Genomic DNA, 17,500 nt, shown 5'->3' with positions numbered 1-17,500 from the left:
CCCTGTATTCTCCGTAGTGCGTGCTGTAACTGCATATTGCTGTAATGTGATAAACTAGTTCGGTAGGGGTTCTATTCCAAGAGAAACCAACTGTGTGTGTCTATCTGCCTTAGAAAGGAACTATGCTTTTTAGATTATGCACACTCTTTACAATCCACATGGCCACCTTTGGCAATTCTGCTGATGTCATCCACCTAGACATACACCTCTTGGACTGCTATAACCCAGTAATCTCCATAGCGTGTGCTGTAACTGTGTAATGCTGTTGTGTGATACACTAGTTAGGTAGGGGTTCTATGGCAGGCGTGTGTGTGTGTGTGTGTGTGTGTGTGTGTGTGTGTGTGTGTTTGACTGTCAGAGCCTGTGTGGAGGTGGCTGTGAGTGTCTAACCACTGGACATGTTGGGGAGTGGATTTTGTAGTTTTCCTATATGGTGTCCATCTTATATGTCACAATGTCCACCTCATGAGGAGTACAGATGTCAGCCAGCCAAGGGACTGTGTTGGCAAGCTATACCCCTAAATCTGGCAAATGGCCTGGTGAACAAAGTATGCAACCCTACTATTACCCGGAATATGTCCTGATCCCATGTGTCATACTCAAACACACTTGCCTAAAATATCCCGCTATGTTGCTAGTACCCTGCCCATTGATGACAGGTAGTAGGCATGGTGTGATTGCAGTGGGCTGCAAAGGGCATGGCACCCTGTACAGTAGTACAATAGGCACATAATCACTGTACATTATTGTGGGACATGCACATCCCAGGCAATGTCCATGTCAAGGACTATTAAACACAGACATGGCATGCATTGCAAAGCTATGGCTATACACAATGGCAACCAGGATGTCAGGACAGTTCATACAATACCCATCTGTGTGGGACATTGCAGACACTACACCCCTGTACCACACTGCACACCATTGTCGGGTGGTGTGATGCCAAGTATTACCCCTCACCCAGCCTTGTACAGCCATCTTGCACAGCTAAACACTACACACACATGAAGCAATGCACACATGCATGTCAGTACTGGCACCTCTTGTCTGTGTGTAGGGTATGATGCTCCCAACCACAGTCACTCCCAGTATAACTCCCATTGGCATACCGACAGATGTCAAACACGTTCACATGCCCTAGCCCATAGAACCTCTGGATATACCCTGTGGTGCATGTAGTACCTGTGCATTACTGAAGTGTGGCAAACTAAGTGGTTTGGGTGTGTATTTTTGGACCTGGCAAAGAGTGTCATTGTGAGTCCATTAGATAGTGTGGTTGTGTTGACAATAACATCCGTTCATGTGGACAGCCATGTGTGCTACACCTAATGTTTGTCTACTATATCTCTGTTGCAGATGTCACACACCAACACACAGATATGTTCTTACAGCACACCAACATGTCAGCTTTGTGGCACATGGAGTAACTGCATGAACTTGTATTAGTAATGACTAGCCAGTCAGGGGTTTGAACGCCTGTACTGGTAGGTGTGTGACAGATGATGCTTAGGTTATAGTCTCCAAGCCCTTTTCTGATGTACTTTGCCTCTGTCTGTCCCTCCCACATACTCTCTGGTGGATGTGGATGTGGAAGTGTACACCTGCTCAGCAGCAGTTTGTGTATTGTAAGTGATGGCCATGTTCGGTTGATGGCCTCTGCACTTATTGCAGTCCTCCTCTAGCTGAATGCATATGAAACAGCTGCGATGATGTTCCCATAGCCATTCGCATGAGTGGTACCTGGATCTGGTGTTTGGTAAATGGCATCACAGATGATATCTAGATGTTCCTCAAACAACATACACAGTGGGAAATAGCCTAATGACAGGAGGGTGATGTGCCAGACATGACTACAGCATGTAAGTGTAGCTATGCTTCATTGAGACAAATGCCTGTTTAACAAGGTGTGTGTGGTAATGGCTATTCTGCATGTTTTAAAACTGACAAGACAGTGCTCTGTTTGTGAGGGGACCCCCATCTGTAGAGTTATCCATGGACTGGTCAGTGTGTGGAACCATTTGTTTCCTGCGTTACTCACTGAACACACATCTGTGAACAGCAGGAACATAGTTTGAGGATTGCAGTCAGTACATGGTGATAGTGATGAGTTGCTGCCATCGCATCCCTGACTGGACATATGTCACATGAAACAGTGGTGTGACAGACACTGTCTGGGGTCCTCAGTGACATGCCAATAATGGGCCACTGTTCATAGCTGCAGTCACTTCTACACATTGTACAGATGTCATGCAGTATATATGCATGTGCTGTGCTCTCTCTGCAATTGTATGCCATCTGTTGTGTTGGGTTGATGATCATATCTATGCATGCTGTTGTAAGTAATCCTGAATGCTGTTGACTATTACTAAGCCACATCTGTGTTTAAACTGCAACACCATAGGCTGCATGGGTTTGGAGGTCCTGGCAGAACCTCCTGTCGCACTTCAGCTGGCCATGGCACCAGGCACCAGCACATCTGGGGCCCAGTCTTGGACCTCCACCTCTGATGGCTCTGCACCACCTTCTGGTAGTACCACCACTGAGGATGGGGCTTGTCCCCCCCTGGGAGCAGGTCCAAAGAGGGACATGTCCGCTGTCGTACAGTCCTGAATGTGGTGTGTAGGGGGCTCAATAAGGGGTTTCGAGGCCAGATACGCCAGCTCAAGAGCAGAGTGTCACATTTACAGGGTGAGGCTGCCCTTCCTAGACAACCCCCAGCACTGCCTCCTTTGCAGCTGTTTTGGTGCAGTGGTGGCTGCCCATGGCTGGGGACCTCCATCCCACTGTTTCCATCTGGGAGCTCATGGGCTTGTGAATGCCAAACACTCCTCCCCGTCTGAGGAGTATCCCCCAACATGTGTCATATACCAACCCTGTATGCTGTCTTGTCAGTCATCCTACCCTATCTATCCTCCATGAGCATACCTACTCTCCTTCCCCCACATCCCTCTCTCACCCTACGGAAACAAAAGGCCAATCGGTTCCTAGAGAAACATTTTCCCCATACATAGCTGTCCCATTTCACACAAGTGTCCACTGGACATATGTAAACCTTTTAATATGCATCACAACATACTCCAGTTGTCCTCACCCCTATCTCTCAGTCACACGATCCTAGTATGCACATGACTCCTAAATGTTCCAGGTACACGTGATGCAGATGACCCCATTGTACACGCAACACTACCAGTCCCTCTATGGTTACCCTATGTACCTTTAACATGATGATGATGTCGCACACAGCTCCTTGCAAGAGTACTGTTCTCACATAATGATTGGACAGGAACTGTTGTATTAATGTAAATAACATGCACAGAGTGATGTATATGGCCAATGTACAAATGTTTGCGTGTATGACTGACACATGTCTATCTGAGGGAGTCTTGATATTACATAGGATGACACCACTACATAATACAGGCATTGCTGGTGTTTCCCTTTTCATTCATTTGTAATGCTTTGTTGTCACATGGGATATTCCTGATATATCTATATATATATGTATGTATCTATATGCTGGACATAAATACTCACACATACATCTACATGATGGAATACATTTCCTATACTGTTGAATGACTGCGCTTTATGATATGTTTGTGATAAGGTTCAATGTCTGTACATCTGCCATGGCTTAGTGGTACATCACAATAGCTGTGTGTGTAGGGTCCTAGTTTCGAGCCTTGCAGAGGTTGTTTATTTTGTTGCTGGGCAGAACAAGACCATTGGATATGGTGTGATTAAGGCACATTAAAGCAGTTGTGAGCGGGTGTGCGTGGGTTTGCAGGGTGCTAAGCAATGCTAACCTACGGTTACAGTTTCCTACACTCAGTTAGCCTCTACATTGCTTTACCAGTGTAATACTCGCATACTGGCAGCCAAACAGGCTTACACCAGCTTGCTCCCGCACTTGCAAATGCATTACATTTCTTGTTTGCATCTGACACTCACACCCCTGGGTGGGAGGGAGGACTACAATATTACCTTGTGATGCCTATAACATCGGATTACATGCCTACAGTATTGGGAATGGCTGCCCTTTAGGCGACAGCATGCCATTCGACTGTACGGAATCCGCAGCCTGTACAGAGTTTAATTCATATTATCAGTGTTTTTCTCTTACAATCTGCACCCATCTGGCTAATACATGGGAACTGACACTCTTCAATACAAACAAGTAATTGGGTTTTGGAACCCACATCCTTCAGCCGAGTCATGCTACTGCATACCTAATATTCTATCATCTTTCTAAGGTTGTCAGTGGAATATGTGCTTTCTGTCCCTATCGGACCTCTCATATGATTGGGGAAATATACAAACTGAATCAGGGACATGGCATAACAACATCAGGGGCACATTTTAAGTATTGGTGCTATTAACCTGACACATTGACAGACTCAGAGCATATGAATTCATACACATTTTCTGAGGTAAATGATGTTTATAACTCTTAATTGTTGTCGTTATTCATTACGTGTAATTCACCACCTTTCCTCCAAATGTCACTAGTTTTAGGAGGGATTAAGTGGGGCAGAGTAAGAAACCGAGTCGAAATCTGGGACATCCCTGGAAATCAGGGACAGTTCAGAGGTATGGTCCCTATTTGTTCCCCCAATGGTTTATGTCCTGTCCAGTGGATGTGCTGTTATGGGTTGAGAGGTATGGGCATCAGCTATGCCCATTTCGGAATATTACTTACATCCCCAGGGTGGTCCTAATATGACTTTGCCAGCCAACACCTGCACGCGTAGGCCCATAATTGCATACCCATAGTTTCCCCACCTGCCACTCCTCTACAGCACTCATCCTTACTGTGGGTGCAGGTGGGGTATAAACACACCACTACACACTGCCCACTCTCCCCATGTCGGGATGCGTTGTACATTGTGTCGACCCATGGGTTATCAGGCTTGCACAACCTACTGGTCCGTGTACATCTACAGGCTGGTTTGATATGTCATTACCGGGACTGCCTCCGATCATTAATTTTTGGTGTCCCACAATGGACATCGATGTCTATGTTTCAAGATTAGACCTGGCAGGTCTCTCCCACTGGTAGTATCCTGCCAGTGGTCTGGGAAGCAGTGGTGTGTTTACCTTTATTATGTGTCTGTATGTTTCACCGGCCTAGCTGGGGCGGTGAGGGGTGGAGTTGATGCTACCATGTTACATATTTCTTTATTGGACCCCTCACCCCCATATGCATGGCCTGTGAACATATGTTATTCAGAACTGCTGTATCATATCCTAGCTATATACATGTGTATATTTACAGTCACACACATATATATATATATATATATATATATATATATATTTACATTATTATATACAGATATATTTGTATATGTACACATACATGTATATTTATATTTTGCTGTCTCTGTATATATATATATATATATATATATATATATATATATATATATATATATATATATATATATATATATAAAACAATAGCAAAGGTCTGGCTCCAAATAATCCAAACAGCATAAAGTTCTCCTACTGGCATGAAGGACCAACCATAAAACGAAAATGTTGAGCAGCTCTATTTTATTCAGCACAAGCGCTTTCACAATAGCTTCATCAGGTGCATACAAAATGAACTCTAAAAGACACACCTTATATAACCACTGAAAATCACATGACACCAATTAAAAGTTAAAAGCAATGCTTCTTAAAGTAAAAACAGCACAGAATAAAAATGATAAACTTCTTGCATCATTGTTTTACCTATTTAACAGTCTCTTTTGCAACATAGGTTTCAATGGTATATATTCATTAAGTCCATGCCCAAAATTGGCTCTAAGTCTAACTATCCACTGTGCCTCTATTTCTTCTGTTCTAGCCCTGATATTACCATGCCTAATATTTATATAATTTCTACCCAACACTCTAAAATTAAATATATGCTGTGAGTCTGTACTATTAACATGCTTAGCTAAGGCATTTATAACATTCACTTTCTTAATATTATAAAGATGTTCCCTTATCCTTTCTCTAAGACTACGATCAGTTTTACCTACATAAAACTTATGGCATACACAGCAGGTAGCTAAATAAATCACATGGCAGGTATCACATGAGGCTTGGACCCTGATACCAAAAGACTCACCAGTATCTGGATGTTTAAAAGAACTATCAGTCGAAATATACTTACAATATTTACAATGCCCACATGGTTGTGTGCCAACTGTTGATTGTAACACATTATCTTGTTTGTTATTATATAACCTGTTTTTCAAAGATCTCTTATTTCTAAATGAAAATTGTGGTTTACTACCTACTATATCCCTGACATTTTCATCTGTAACTAAGATATCCCAATGTTTATTAATGACTTCAGTATATAAAGAAACATCTCTACTATAACTGAAGCACATTCTAAGCTTATTGTAAGGTGTGTCTCCTTCATGCCAGTAGGAGAACTTTATGCTGTTTGGATTATTTGGAGCCAGACCTTTGCTATTGTTTTTTATATACTCTTCTTTTTCTTCTTGTTAAGCAATGGTGCACAATGTTTTTCAGGTATCAGTCTTTTTCATCATATATATATATATATATATATATATATATATATATATATATATATATATATATATATATATATATATATATATATATATATATATATCTCACAACATATGGGTCTATGGGTGTCTGCATATGTATGTATTTATATGTGGGTATGTATCTGTATTCTTTCTCTGTATGTATACATTTGCACTACGGAGAGGGAGAGGCTTATCTCTATGTTACTATGGGTAGATATACACACACATACCTCTACATATATAACTCTACATTTGGTTAGTCCTTTCCTTGCCATATAGATTGCACTTTGCTGTAGTGGGACTCGTAGTGGTTGTGGCCGCTCGTTGGGTGACGCCTCTGCCCAATGAACACATTTGCTTACACCCCTAGGGCTGTCCATATAGGCCCACATCAGCCGACACCTGCACACCTAGACCCATAAGTAGCTACCCATAGTTCCCCCACCTGCCTCAACAGCTCCCATCCTTACTCTGGGTCCTGGTCTGTTCTGGACACACCACTACACGCTGCCCACTCTCCACTTCACGGGACCCATTTCATACAATTGTCTGGGCCCATGGGTCATCAGGGTTTCCCACCCTTGTATTCCGAGTATGTATACACCACAGCCAGAATGGCTGGTCTATCACCTTCTTTTGGTCTTGGCAATTTTTGGGGTGTCCCACAAGGGACGCTCCAGTCTGTGTTCCAAGATTAGAATTCACAGGTGCACTGTCTACCCCCCCAGTTGTATCCTGCCTGTGGTCTGGGGAGCAGTGGACTCTTTACATTGTTTGTGTGTATGTTTCCATTGTCCAGATGGGGAGGGGGGTTTGGAACGTCATGCTACGTGTTTCATGTTTCTTGCTTGGGCTCCTCACTTTCATTGGCATAGTCTGTGAACATATGTCATTCTTGTGTGGTTTCCCGTCATAGCTGTATATCTGTGTATAGCTACGTACACACACACACACACACACACACACACACACACACACACACATATATAAATATATATATATATATATATATATATATATATATATATATATATATATATATATATATGGTAGCATTGTCACCTCACAGAAGATGCTGTCCGGTTCGATTCTCAGCTAGAGCATCTTCTGTGTGGAGACATGCGTGAATAAATCTTCGTTGAAGGTTGTGCATCAGGCCTGGCAAGCCGGTACGTAAAAATCAACTGCCAATCATTAGCAGACTAGAGTTCCGCTGTGGTGACCCCAGCTCAAACAAATATATACATATATATATATATATATATATATATATATATATATATATATATATTTTATATTTATATATATATATATATATATATATATATATATATATATATATATATATATATATATATATATATATATATATATATATATATACATATATGTATATATATTTATATATCTAGATATATGTATATATATATATCTATATATATCTATATATATATATATATATATATATATATATATATATATATATATATGGGTCTACCTGACAATGCCGAAAGCTGATAACGCCGACGATGAGAAGACCAGCACCAGAGGATTGAAAACTGGGATGACCAACAGATGAAAACCCCGACGCTGAGAACACCGACATGTGAAAATGCTGTGTAAGTATGCGGTAGTGACGGACGTTAGGGTTAGGGTGCGAGTAAGGTAAGTGCGCGATATTGATGGACTCTAGGGATAGGGGTGGGTTTAGTGAGTTTGGGTTAGGGCATGGGTCAGGTGAGTGTGCGATAGTGACAGTCTTTAGGGTTAGGGGCGGGTTAAGTGAGTTAAGGTTAGGGAGCAGGTTAGGTGAGTGTGCAATAGTGACGGACCTTAGGGTTAGGGTTTGAGTTAAGGTTGTAGATAGTTGTGTATGTAAGGTTTAGTGTGGGTTTGTAAGGATTTTGGTGTGCTTGTGTTGTGTGTGTGCTTTTTGGACAGGGGATTTGTTTTGTTTGTTGATTGTCGGGATTGTGGTGTGTCGGGCATGTGAGGTTTCGTGTTTGTGAACTTTCGGTTATGTGGTGTCGGTCATTTTGTTGTCGGTGTTGTGGTACATCGGTGTTGTCAGGTAGATCCATATATATATATATATATATATATATATATATATATATATATATATATATATATATAGATATATATATATATATATATATATATATATATATATCTATATATATGTGTGCCTGTAAAGCAATACACTTACACAAATTCGTACTGGTGTTTATATATGCTTGACCTGCTTACTAGTGCCTTATTCATTATGACACTGACACTTCACTCCAGTTATCTTTTAGTTGATATTTTGCAGGTTATACAGTGGACAGATGTCACAATATGTTAATGTACGGATTACCAATGGTAAATGGTATGTAATACAGTGGGAATTGGTACGGGAATGTCTGTTCATTAGGGAGTTGCTCTAACCAATACATTATTGCTGTGCTGTTTCATTTGCATATATACCCATATACCCATGGCTCCTGGTTCCCCAAACACACACCCCAATGCCTCCCTAACACTGCTGTCATCCATTCTCCAGTCGGATTTGCGATGTATCCACATCACTACACATTGGCCATTCCCTACTCCTATAGACCCATCCCATAGGTTGACTCACTCCATGTATCCTCAGAACTTCCAAATGTTTAGTCCACAAACATTGGTGACTTGAGCGACCAAAAGAGTACTATTCGCACTTTTTGGGTTGTCCCACATGGGACACACATGTGTTTATGTCAAGATTAGACTCAATACTTCATTACGTCCTTACTCCCGTTAACATGACACTACAATTAATTAATATGTATTACTATGTGGTAACGCACACGTTACACATGAGAGCCTAATTATATACATGTTCGGCATATTTCTTTTACAAATAGACCGGTTTAGTAGTTGGTGTTGCCGAAGCAGGCAGATCACAGGAATGATTCCATGTGTGGGGAAGTCCACACATTTGATTATTGTCAGCGTCTGACATTGTACACACTTCTGCGTTTTAGCAGTTTCATCCTGTCCCTCTTCTGCACAACCTATTATTCTATCTACTGTTGAGGTTTGTAAGGGCACATTCATGTTATTTATGTCTACAAATGGAATGAATGTGTTACAGAGAATGTACTTTTACATATTGATGTCTGCATGTATGTATGCATATATACCTATAATGAACTCTCTGACCTCCATGGGACGGCCCAATTAGAACCAGCCCATCCATTCCTGGCACGCCTGGCTCCATAATTTCATACCCATAGTTCCTCCACCCCACCCGTGTTCAAAATACATGCATACCTTCCATTGTCCACTTGTTATCACAGCCATGACACACCTCCACACATTGCCCTCTCCAGAGAGTTAGGGGCCCTACACGTATGTTGTCCCACCCCATGTATTCTCAGGCTCTCCCACCATTTAGTCCTTGTACATACCTGCCCTTGCTTGTGTAATGGTCGGAAGGTCAAATGGTCTATCTATTTTGGGGTAGTCACACCAGGGACTACCCTCTGTGTGTAGCAAATCAACAATGTTACTCCTACTGGTAATATCCTGCCTGTGGTGTGAGTAGTAGTGCTTTGCTCACTCCTGCCCAGCTGGATATGACATACGCTGACAGCACGATATAATACTGGGGTTGCTGTTGATTCCCTTCTCATTCCTTTTGTATGCTTTATTGTTAAGTCATTCTTTCTTCATAGATATATATATATATATATATCATATATCTGTATATACTTATATACATTTCCTATTCTGGGCACTGGTTAGACCCACGCAAGTGCACTCAGACTTGCTTCCTGGTTCTTATATGTGTTTATTGCTACTTATTTGTGCTTACACCTGCTTACTAGTACCTTATTCATTATGACATTGCCACTTTGCTTGAATTATATTTAAGTTAAATATCTCATGCGATACTCTTATGTTGGTTTTATGGCAAAACAACATTCATTCTACATGGAAAATGATATGTGCTATTGTTGGGCTCGAACCGTGACTGCCTGTTTGATAGGCGGATGCTCTAAACACTACACTATTGACACTTACATTGATTCCGCTTGTTTTTCTCTATTTGAATGAATATGATGTGTAAGCTATGCTTGGTGAAGGGCGGCGATGTGCAAACGCTGCGCTTTGCTTACACCTTTGCTATTGCTGCAGTTCGAATGTATAATAGGGACACGGGGGCAGGGAATCTAATTGTGACAGTTTTAGAGACAGGGCTCTACATTCCACTATGTGCTTGTGTGTTTACTACTTCAATTTTATTTCACTGTTCGTGGACACTCTTGTATGCTTAGCATACATTTCAGTATCCACAGACACTGACTTACTGACTTACTATTAGGGGGGCTCTACTAGTAGGCATAGTAGGTTTTGCAAGTGTCGGGGCATGTTTACGCCTCCCTAGAGCACTTGTACATGCCCCCTGCACTCGCACACATTTCCTGTGCATGTTGAGGGTGCTGCGGCATGCCCTCATACATATTCATGTGGTGCTGCTGCGCCATCTGTAGTGAAGACGCTTGGAGCAAGGCTAAAACCGTCCTTGCGCCGAGCTTCTTGAATCACGGGCTATATCTTATGACAAGTAAATATAGATTTGGTTGTAGAACCAGATGGAATAGTGTATGAAATGTATAAAAATTTAATGGAGTGGTGTTTTGTAAAGATTTTGAGTGAATGGTTAAATTACAGTTTTATGTATAAAGAATTGTGCAGTGAAACACTTAAATTTATATGGGAGAAGGAAGATAGGAGACAATTGAAAAATTTAACTGGAGATCGATAGCACTAAATAATAGTGATTATAAGATCTTTATGAAGATAATACAAAAGAGATATGAAACTAAATTGGAAAATATTATGGAAGATTGTATATACAGTATAAAGTGGAAGGGTTGTCAAGAATTATTACTGATAGAGAAATTGTGATGATATTCTGAATAAAAAATTATAGGAGACCTAAATAAGGCATTTGATACAATTGGACATGAAATCTTATGGGTAATAATGAAAGAATATAATAATAAGTCAGAAAGTTAGGAAATGTATGCCTGTGTATAGTAATAAAAAAGTAAAAATACTTGTAAATGGATGGTTTAGCCAAGAGGTGCATATGACGAGTGGTGTAAGACAGGGATGCCAAATGAGTTTTATACTTTTTTCATTAGTTATGTGAATGTGAGTACATTGCAATATGAAGGAGGTGGGTTATATAAGGCCTGCATGGTTAAGAATTCCAGTCCTGTTAACATATGCAGATGGCATTATAATAATAGCAAGAAACAAAATTTGGATAAAAGAAATAATAATTTGCACAAATGACTGTCTGTAAGTTATAGGGATGGATTTAAATAAAGACAAAATTAAAGGTTTAGGTGATGTAGTAAAGACAAGGGACATGTATTTTACAATTAATGAAATTTCTATGTTAAGTATAATTTGGGAATAGGGTTGCCACCTTTTAAGAGGGTCAAAGTGGGACATGGGGGTGTGACCAATATGACACTGGCCACACCTTCTATCATGACATCACCACAGGAGTGGTGAAGGAGATGCTGTTATGGGTACGATGGATGGCTGCTGGAGTGGCTAGCTAGCTGGCTAGCTGGCTGCTGGAGTGGCGTGTTGGCTGGCTGCTGGAGTGGTTAGCTTGCCAGCTGCTGGAGTGGCTAGCTGACTGGCTGGCTAGCTGCTGGAGTGGCTGGTTGGTGGGAGTAGCAGCTGGATGTGTGAATGACTGGATGGATGGCTGAATGAATGAATGGATGGATGGCTGGCTGGCTGCATGAATGGCTGGAGGGCTGGATGGATGGCTGGCTGCATGAATGGATGGCTGGCTGCATGAATGAATGGATGGCTGGCTGCATGAATGAATGGCTGGTTAACTGCATGAATGGCTGGCTGGCTGGCTGCATGAATGGCTGGCTGGCTGCATGAATGGATGGATGGCTGGATGGATGGCTGCATGAATGGATGGCTGGCTGCATGAATGAATGGCTGGCTGGCTGCATGAATGAATGGATGGCTGGCTAGCTGGCTTGCTGTCTGTATGGCTGGCTGGCTGAATGGATGGCTGGCTGGCTGGCTGGTTGGATGGATGGCTGGCTGGCTGGCTAGCTGGATGGATGGCTGGCTGGCTGGATGGATGGCTATCAGGCTGGCTGAATGGCTGGCTCATTAGAAAAAAAAGTCTCGGTCATTTTTTTTTTGTGGCCGTAGAAGCACTTAAAACAAAGTGCTCCTATAGCCACAATCTTTGCAGGGCTCTTCCTTCCCCAATCCTCACCCCTTTCATGAATTGCAGCCAGTTGCTGCATGAATTAAAGCACCTGGACCTAACAGGCAGCAGCTATGCCTGCAGGACTGGCTTGGTGACATAACTGAATTGCCATGGAAAAGCCGGAAGTAATTGCGGTTTTTCCACGGCAATTCAGTGCAATTGAAAAGTGAGACTTTTCAAGTCCTACTACTTTGCACAGTGGGCAACGGGATGAGGCAGCTCAACCCGTGAGTGTCCCTCTGACAACGGGACAGGTGGCAAATGTATTTGTGAGTAAAGATGTATGTAGATTTAAATGGGAAAAAAAACAATATTAATGGGAAAACAGCATACTTGGCAAGTGCATTTATGCTGCAAACAATATTTGAAAATAATTATTGCAGATAAGTTTCATTTATTAGGGGGTTTATATTAATCCTAGTAAAAAGAGTTTTGTTTGTAAATAAAGAGGAAAGAGGTTTAGGGTTAATGAACTCAGTGGTATATGTTGCTTTATTAAATTAGTACAAAGTGTTAAAGTGGATAAATAAAACAATGATGAGAGATTAGTAATAAAATTGTTTAAATATAAATATATTAAATTTCGGGGTATGGTAAAAAGAGTAGAAAAGAAAAAGGGTATATAAATGAAGTAATAAAATGTCACCTAGAAAAAAATACTTTTGTGGAAAATAAAAATTGATGATACAGCAAAAGAAAGAAAAGTATGGTATAATAATGTAATAATAAAAAATTGTTATGTAAAAACAATGGGAAAAATCTAACAGAAGAAAAATTAAAGCTATAAAAATAAGAAGCAAATGATGTAATAAGAAAGTAGAATGTCAAGATTTTTTGTGGAGACTGGTAATAGATAAATTACCAGTAAAAGGAAATATACCTTATAAAAAGAAAAGTGATAGAATATGTTTACACTGTCACGAAAAATAAACTACTGAGCACGTGTTTTTGAAATGTAAAAGAATAAAAAATTATGGGGAAAACTATGTAAAGATTTTCTGAAGATATAAAAGAAATGGATAAGGTAAACATAAATATGATTAAATATGAATATTATAAGAATGTAAGTAAAGAATATGTTAGAACAGGAAAACATATTTTATGTCATATGGGTTATATGGAATGAAAGAATAAATGAAATAATGTTTAATAGGAAATGGATTTTAGCAACAATATTAAGGAGAATCAGATGGTAGTTATGGAAAAAGGTCTGGGGGGCCTAATAGGGATGAACATTTTGTATGATTGCAAGGAAAATTATGAATATCTGTAAATATATTTGTATATCATATATTTGTACATTTGTAAATATTTGTAAATGGGTCTACTTCAGAATGTTGAAACTCAAGATCATCGAAGACCACATTATCGAGACGAAATAAATGAAAACCCACTTCATCAACAGATGGGATCAATGGCAACCTTCCCAGAGTAAGTAATCACTCAGTCAACAACACACAAAACCTAAAGTGTACCATTCTAAACCCAGCCCCCCAATGTGGAGGCTGCACCCCCCCACACCCCTTAACTAAATATACCGACACTGAGATAGCACTACAGTTGGGAAAAAGGGCAGAGTTCACCTTCATGGCCAATAGGTTACTTACCCTGGGAAGTTCTTCATTGAGCTGATCTGTCAATAAAGTCGTTTTTGTTTATTTCCTCTCGATGATGTGGTATTCGATGATCTCGGGTTTTGACATTCTCAGGTAGACCCTTGTAAATTTGAAAATATATTGTAAATAAAAGGTTTTTTGTATATAAATAAAGGACCATGACTCTTTGAGACAGATGCTCTGGGATTATTTACATTCACCTGAAGTGCCAACAACTCAAGCAGATGTGACCTTGATTTCACATTTTATACAAAGGACAACAGACTCAGGAGTGCAGCACTCCTCTTATGCTGTACTACAGTGTCAAAAATCTATCCATCTGGAATCGGCATATGTATCTATCTATCTATCTATCTATCTATCTATCTATCTATCTATCTATCTATCTATTTATATTTGTGTACTGGCATAGTGCACTTATTTCAGATGACCATTTACAGGCACAGCCCAGGTGAATAGGATCATATAAAAAATGAATAAACCATATTTACAGGTAGAAGGATATGTTATAAACATATGCATATTTACATATACAAAATATGCTAATAGAACCCACAGCCTCCGGTGCCAAAGGTGAGTGCACTGCTACCTGTTGCTCCAATGACATTGTCAACATATGAACCTATATGCCACACACACACACACACACACACACACCCACACACCCACACACCCACACACACACACACACACACACACACACACACACACACACACACACACACACACACACACACTACAAAATTGAGTAGACTACAGTCATCTGCATCCCATGTCTTTTGCCCTTATGAGTGCTGATAGTTGGTGTTTTTTCCACGTGTGTGTGTATCTAACTATATCATTATAAACAGATGCAGAGAATCAAATAAATAATAAAAAAATATAAAATATTTAACCAGTTATCATCAGAAACAAATACATTACACTCCATCACACAATCACATGCATGTAGCATACATTACAACTAACACAACTAAAATTGCTCCACAGTAAGACATACACACACACAAACACACACACACACACACACACACACACACACACACACACACACACACACACACACACACTTTTTCCTAACACAAATGTTTTTGTCCAAGTCAAATTAAAAGCTTCCTGACATAAAGCACATCAGGAAACCTCATATACACATGCACTTGCATATCTTAAAAATAAAGTAACAAAAAAAACAGTATTTGCATGTGTGATTCTGTCCCTACACCTTCTTATGCATACAGACATCTATATAATAATATGTCTATATCTATATCTATTGTATATACATATATCTAGCTCTCTCTCTCTCTCTATATATATATATATATATATATATATATATATATACATAGATATAAAATATCTATATCTATATATACCTATATCTATTTATATGTATATTTATATCTATCTATATATCTGTCTATATACATACACACACACACACACACACACACACACACACACACATATATATATATATATATATATATATATATATATATATATATATATATATATATATATATATATATAGTTTTACTTTATAATCTCGGAATACCGAAATGTCGAATTTCAGTATTTCGAGACTATAAAGTCGAAACTGCAATTACATGAAACTGCACAATAGCGAATGCGAAAATGTTGCATTCATCGTTATGTGTTCGCGTATGTGACATGTGGTGCGGTTTGCGGATTTATCCGGGGTTTGAGGTAAGTGGAGTTTTTGTAGGGGTATTGGGTAGGGATTTTAGTGTGTGTGAGTGTGTGTAGTGGTGAGTTTTATGTGTTTGCTAGTGTGACATCGGAGGTAGTATATATAAGTAGGGGAGGTGTGGGAGGGCACATCCCCCCACTTGGGGGTGCAGTGGGGCTTCCCCCCTGCTTTTAGCAAGTTTGTTTGTGAGTGTTAGTTTTGTTGTGTTTGTGTGTGTTGGTTTGTTTTTTTGTAGTGTCGGCACGTAGGTGTATATGTGTTTGTGTGGTGTAGTGTTTTGCTTATGTTACGTTCGTGGTTGGGAATTTCACGATTTTAATGTTTCGGGTTTTTTTATTTTTTGGCTTTATAGTCTCGAGATACTGAAATTCGATATTTCAGTATTTCGGGATTATCAACTGAATATATATATATATATATATATATATATATATATATATATATATATATATACTTACTAACACCACAATCACATAGCATCAAATGCAGAAAGTACTTCAGCGAACTCTTATTGTCTATAACACAACCTCATGGTCATCAAACTCCTTTTTCCTAATTTCTACATGGAGTCAGGGTGTCGTGTCAACTGTTGCCATCTCTCTGTATGCAATGCTATTCTCCTACCTTCTTTGACAATCGTGCTTGATTGCCATAGGTCTTCTCATATGTGTATAGTATAAACTGTGCACTAGAATTGATGCCAACAGAGCTTATAGTCATTTAGAAGAAAACTCAGTCATGGCAATAGAGCAAAAAAAGTGACTAAAGAAAGTCAAACAAATGGTCATTTGTTTGAATCTGGCATGGATAGACTACAAAAAAGCATTTGACAGTATCCCACATTCATGGATAAAAGATTGCTTAAAAATGTATAAGCTACACCCTACACTGATCAATTGCATTACAGCAATGAAGAAACAGTGGCAAACCACTTTGCAGTTAAGCTATGATAAAGGACATATTATTATTCAAGGGATAAAAATTCAAAGGGGGATATTCCAGGGTGACTCTTTCTCACTGCTGCTCTTTTGTCATGCCCTTAGCCCATTAAGCTGTCAATTTAGCAGGTTAACTTGTGGCCACCATTTGGATACCAGAAAACAACAAAGTGTAAAGACTTATCATCTTCATTTTGTGGATGATTTAAAACTTTATAGTTCATCAATACTTTTTCAGATTATATAAAAATGTCATTTTGTCTTGAAAAATGTGCAAAATTGACCTTTAAAGCAGAAAAGATGCAGCACAGTTTGGTTCAGCAATGTGATATATAAGAATTTGATCAAGAGGGAGTGTATAAATATTAGGGAATTAAAGAAGGATC

This window comes from Protopterus annectens, chromosome 4.part0 (assembly GCF_019279795.1).
Source record: "Protopterus annectens isolate FY-2018-M chromosome 4.part0, PAN1.0, whole genome shotgun sequence".
In the NCBI taxonomy this organism is placed as follows: domain Eukaryota; kingdom Metazoa; phylum Chordata; order Ceratodontiformes; family Protopteridae; genus Protopterus; species Protopterus annectens.
Note: the sequence above shows the minus strand (reverse complement) of the source record.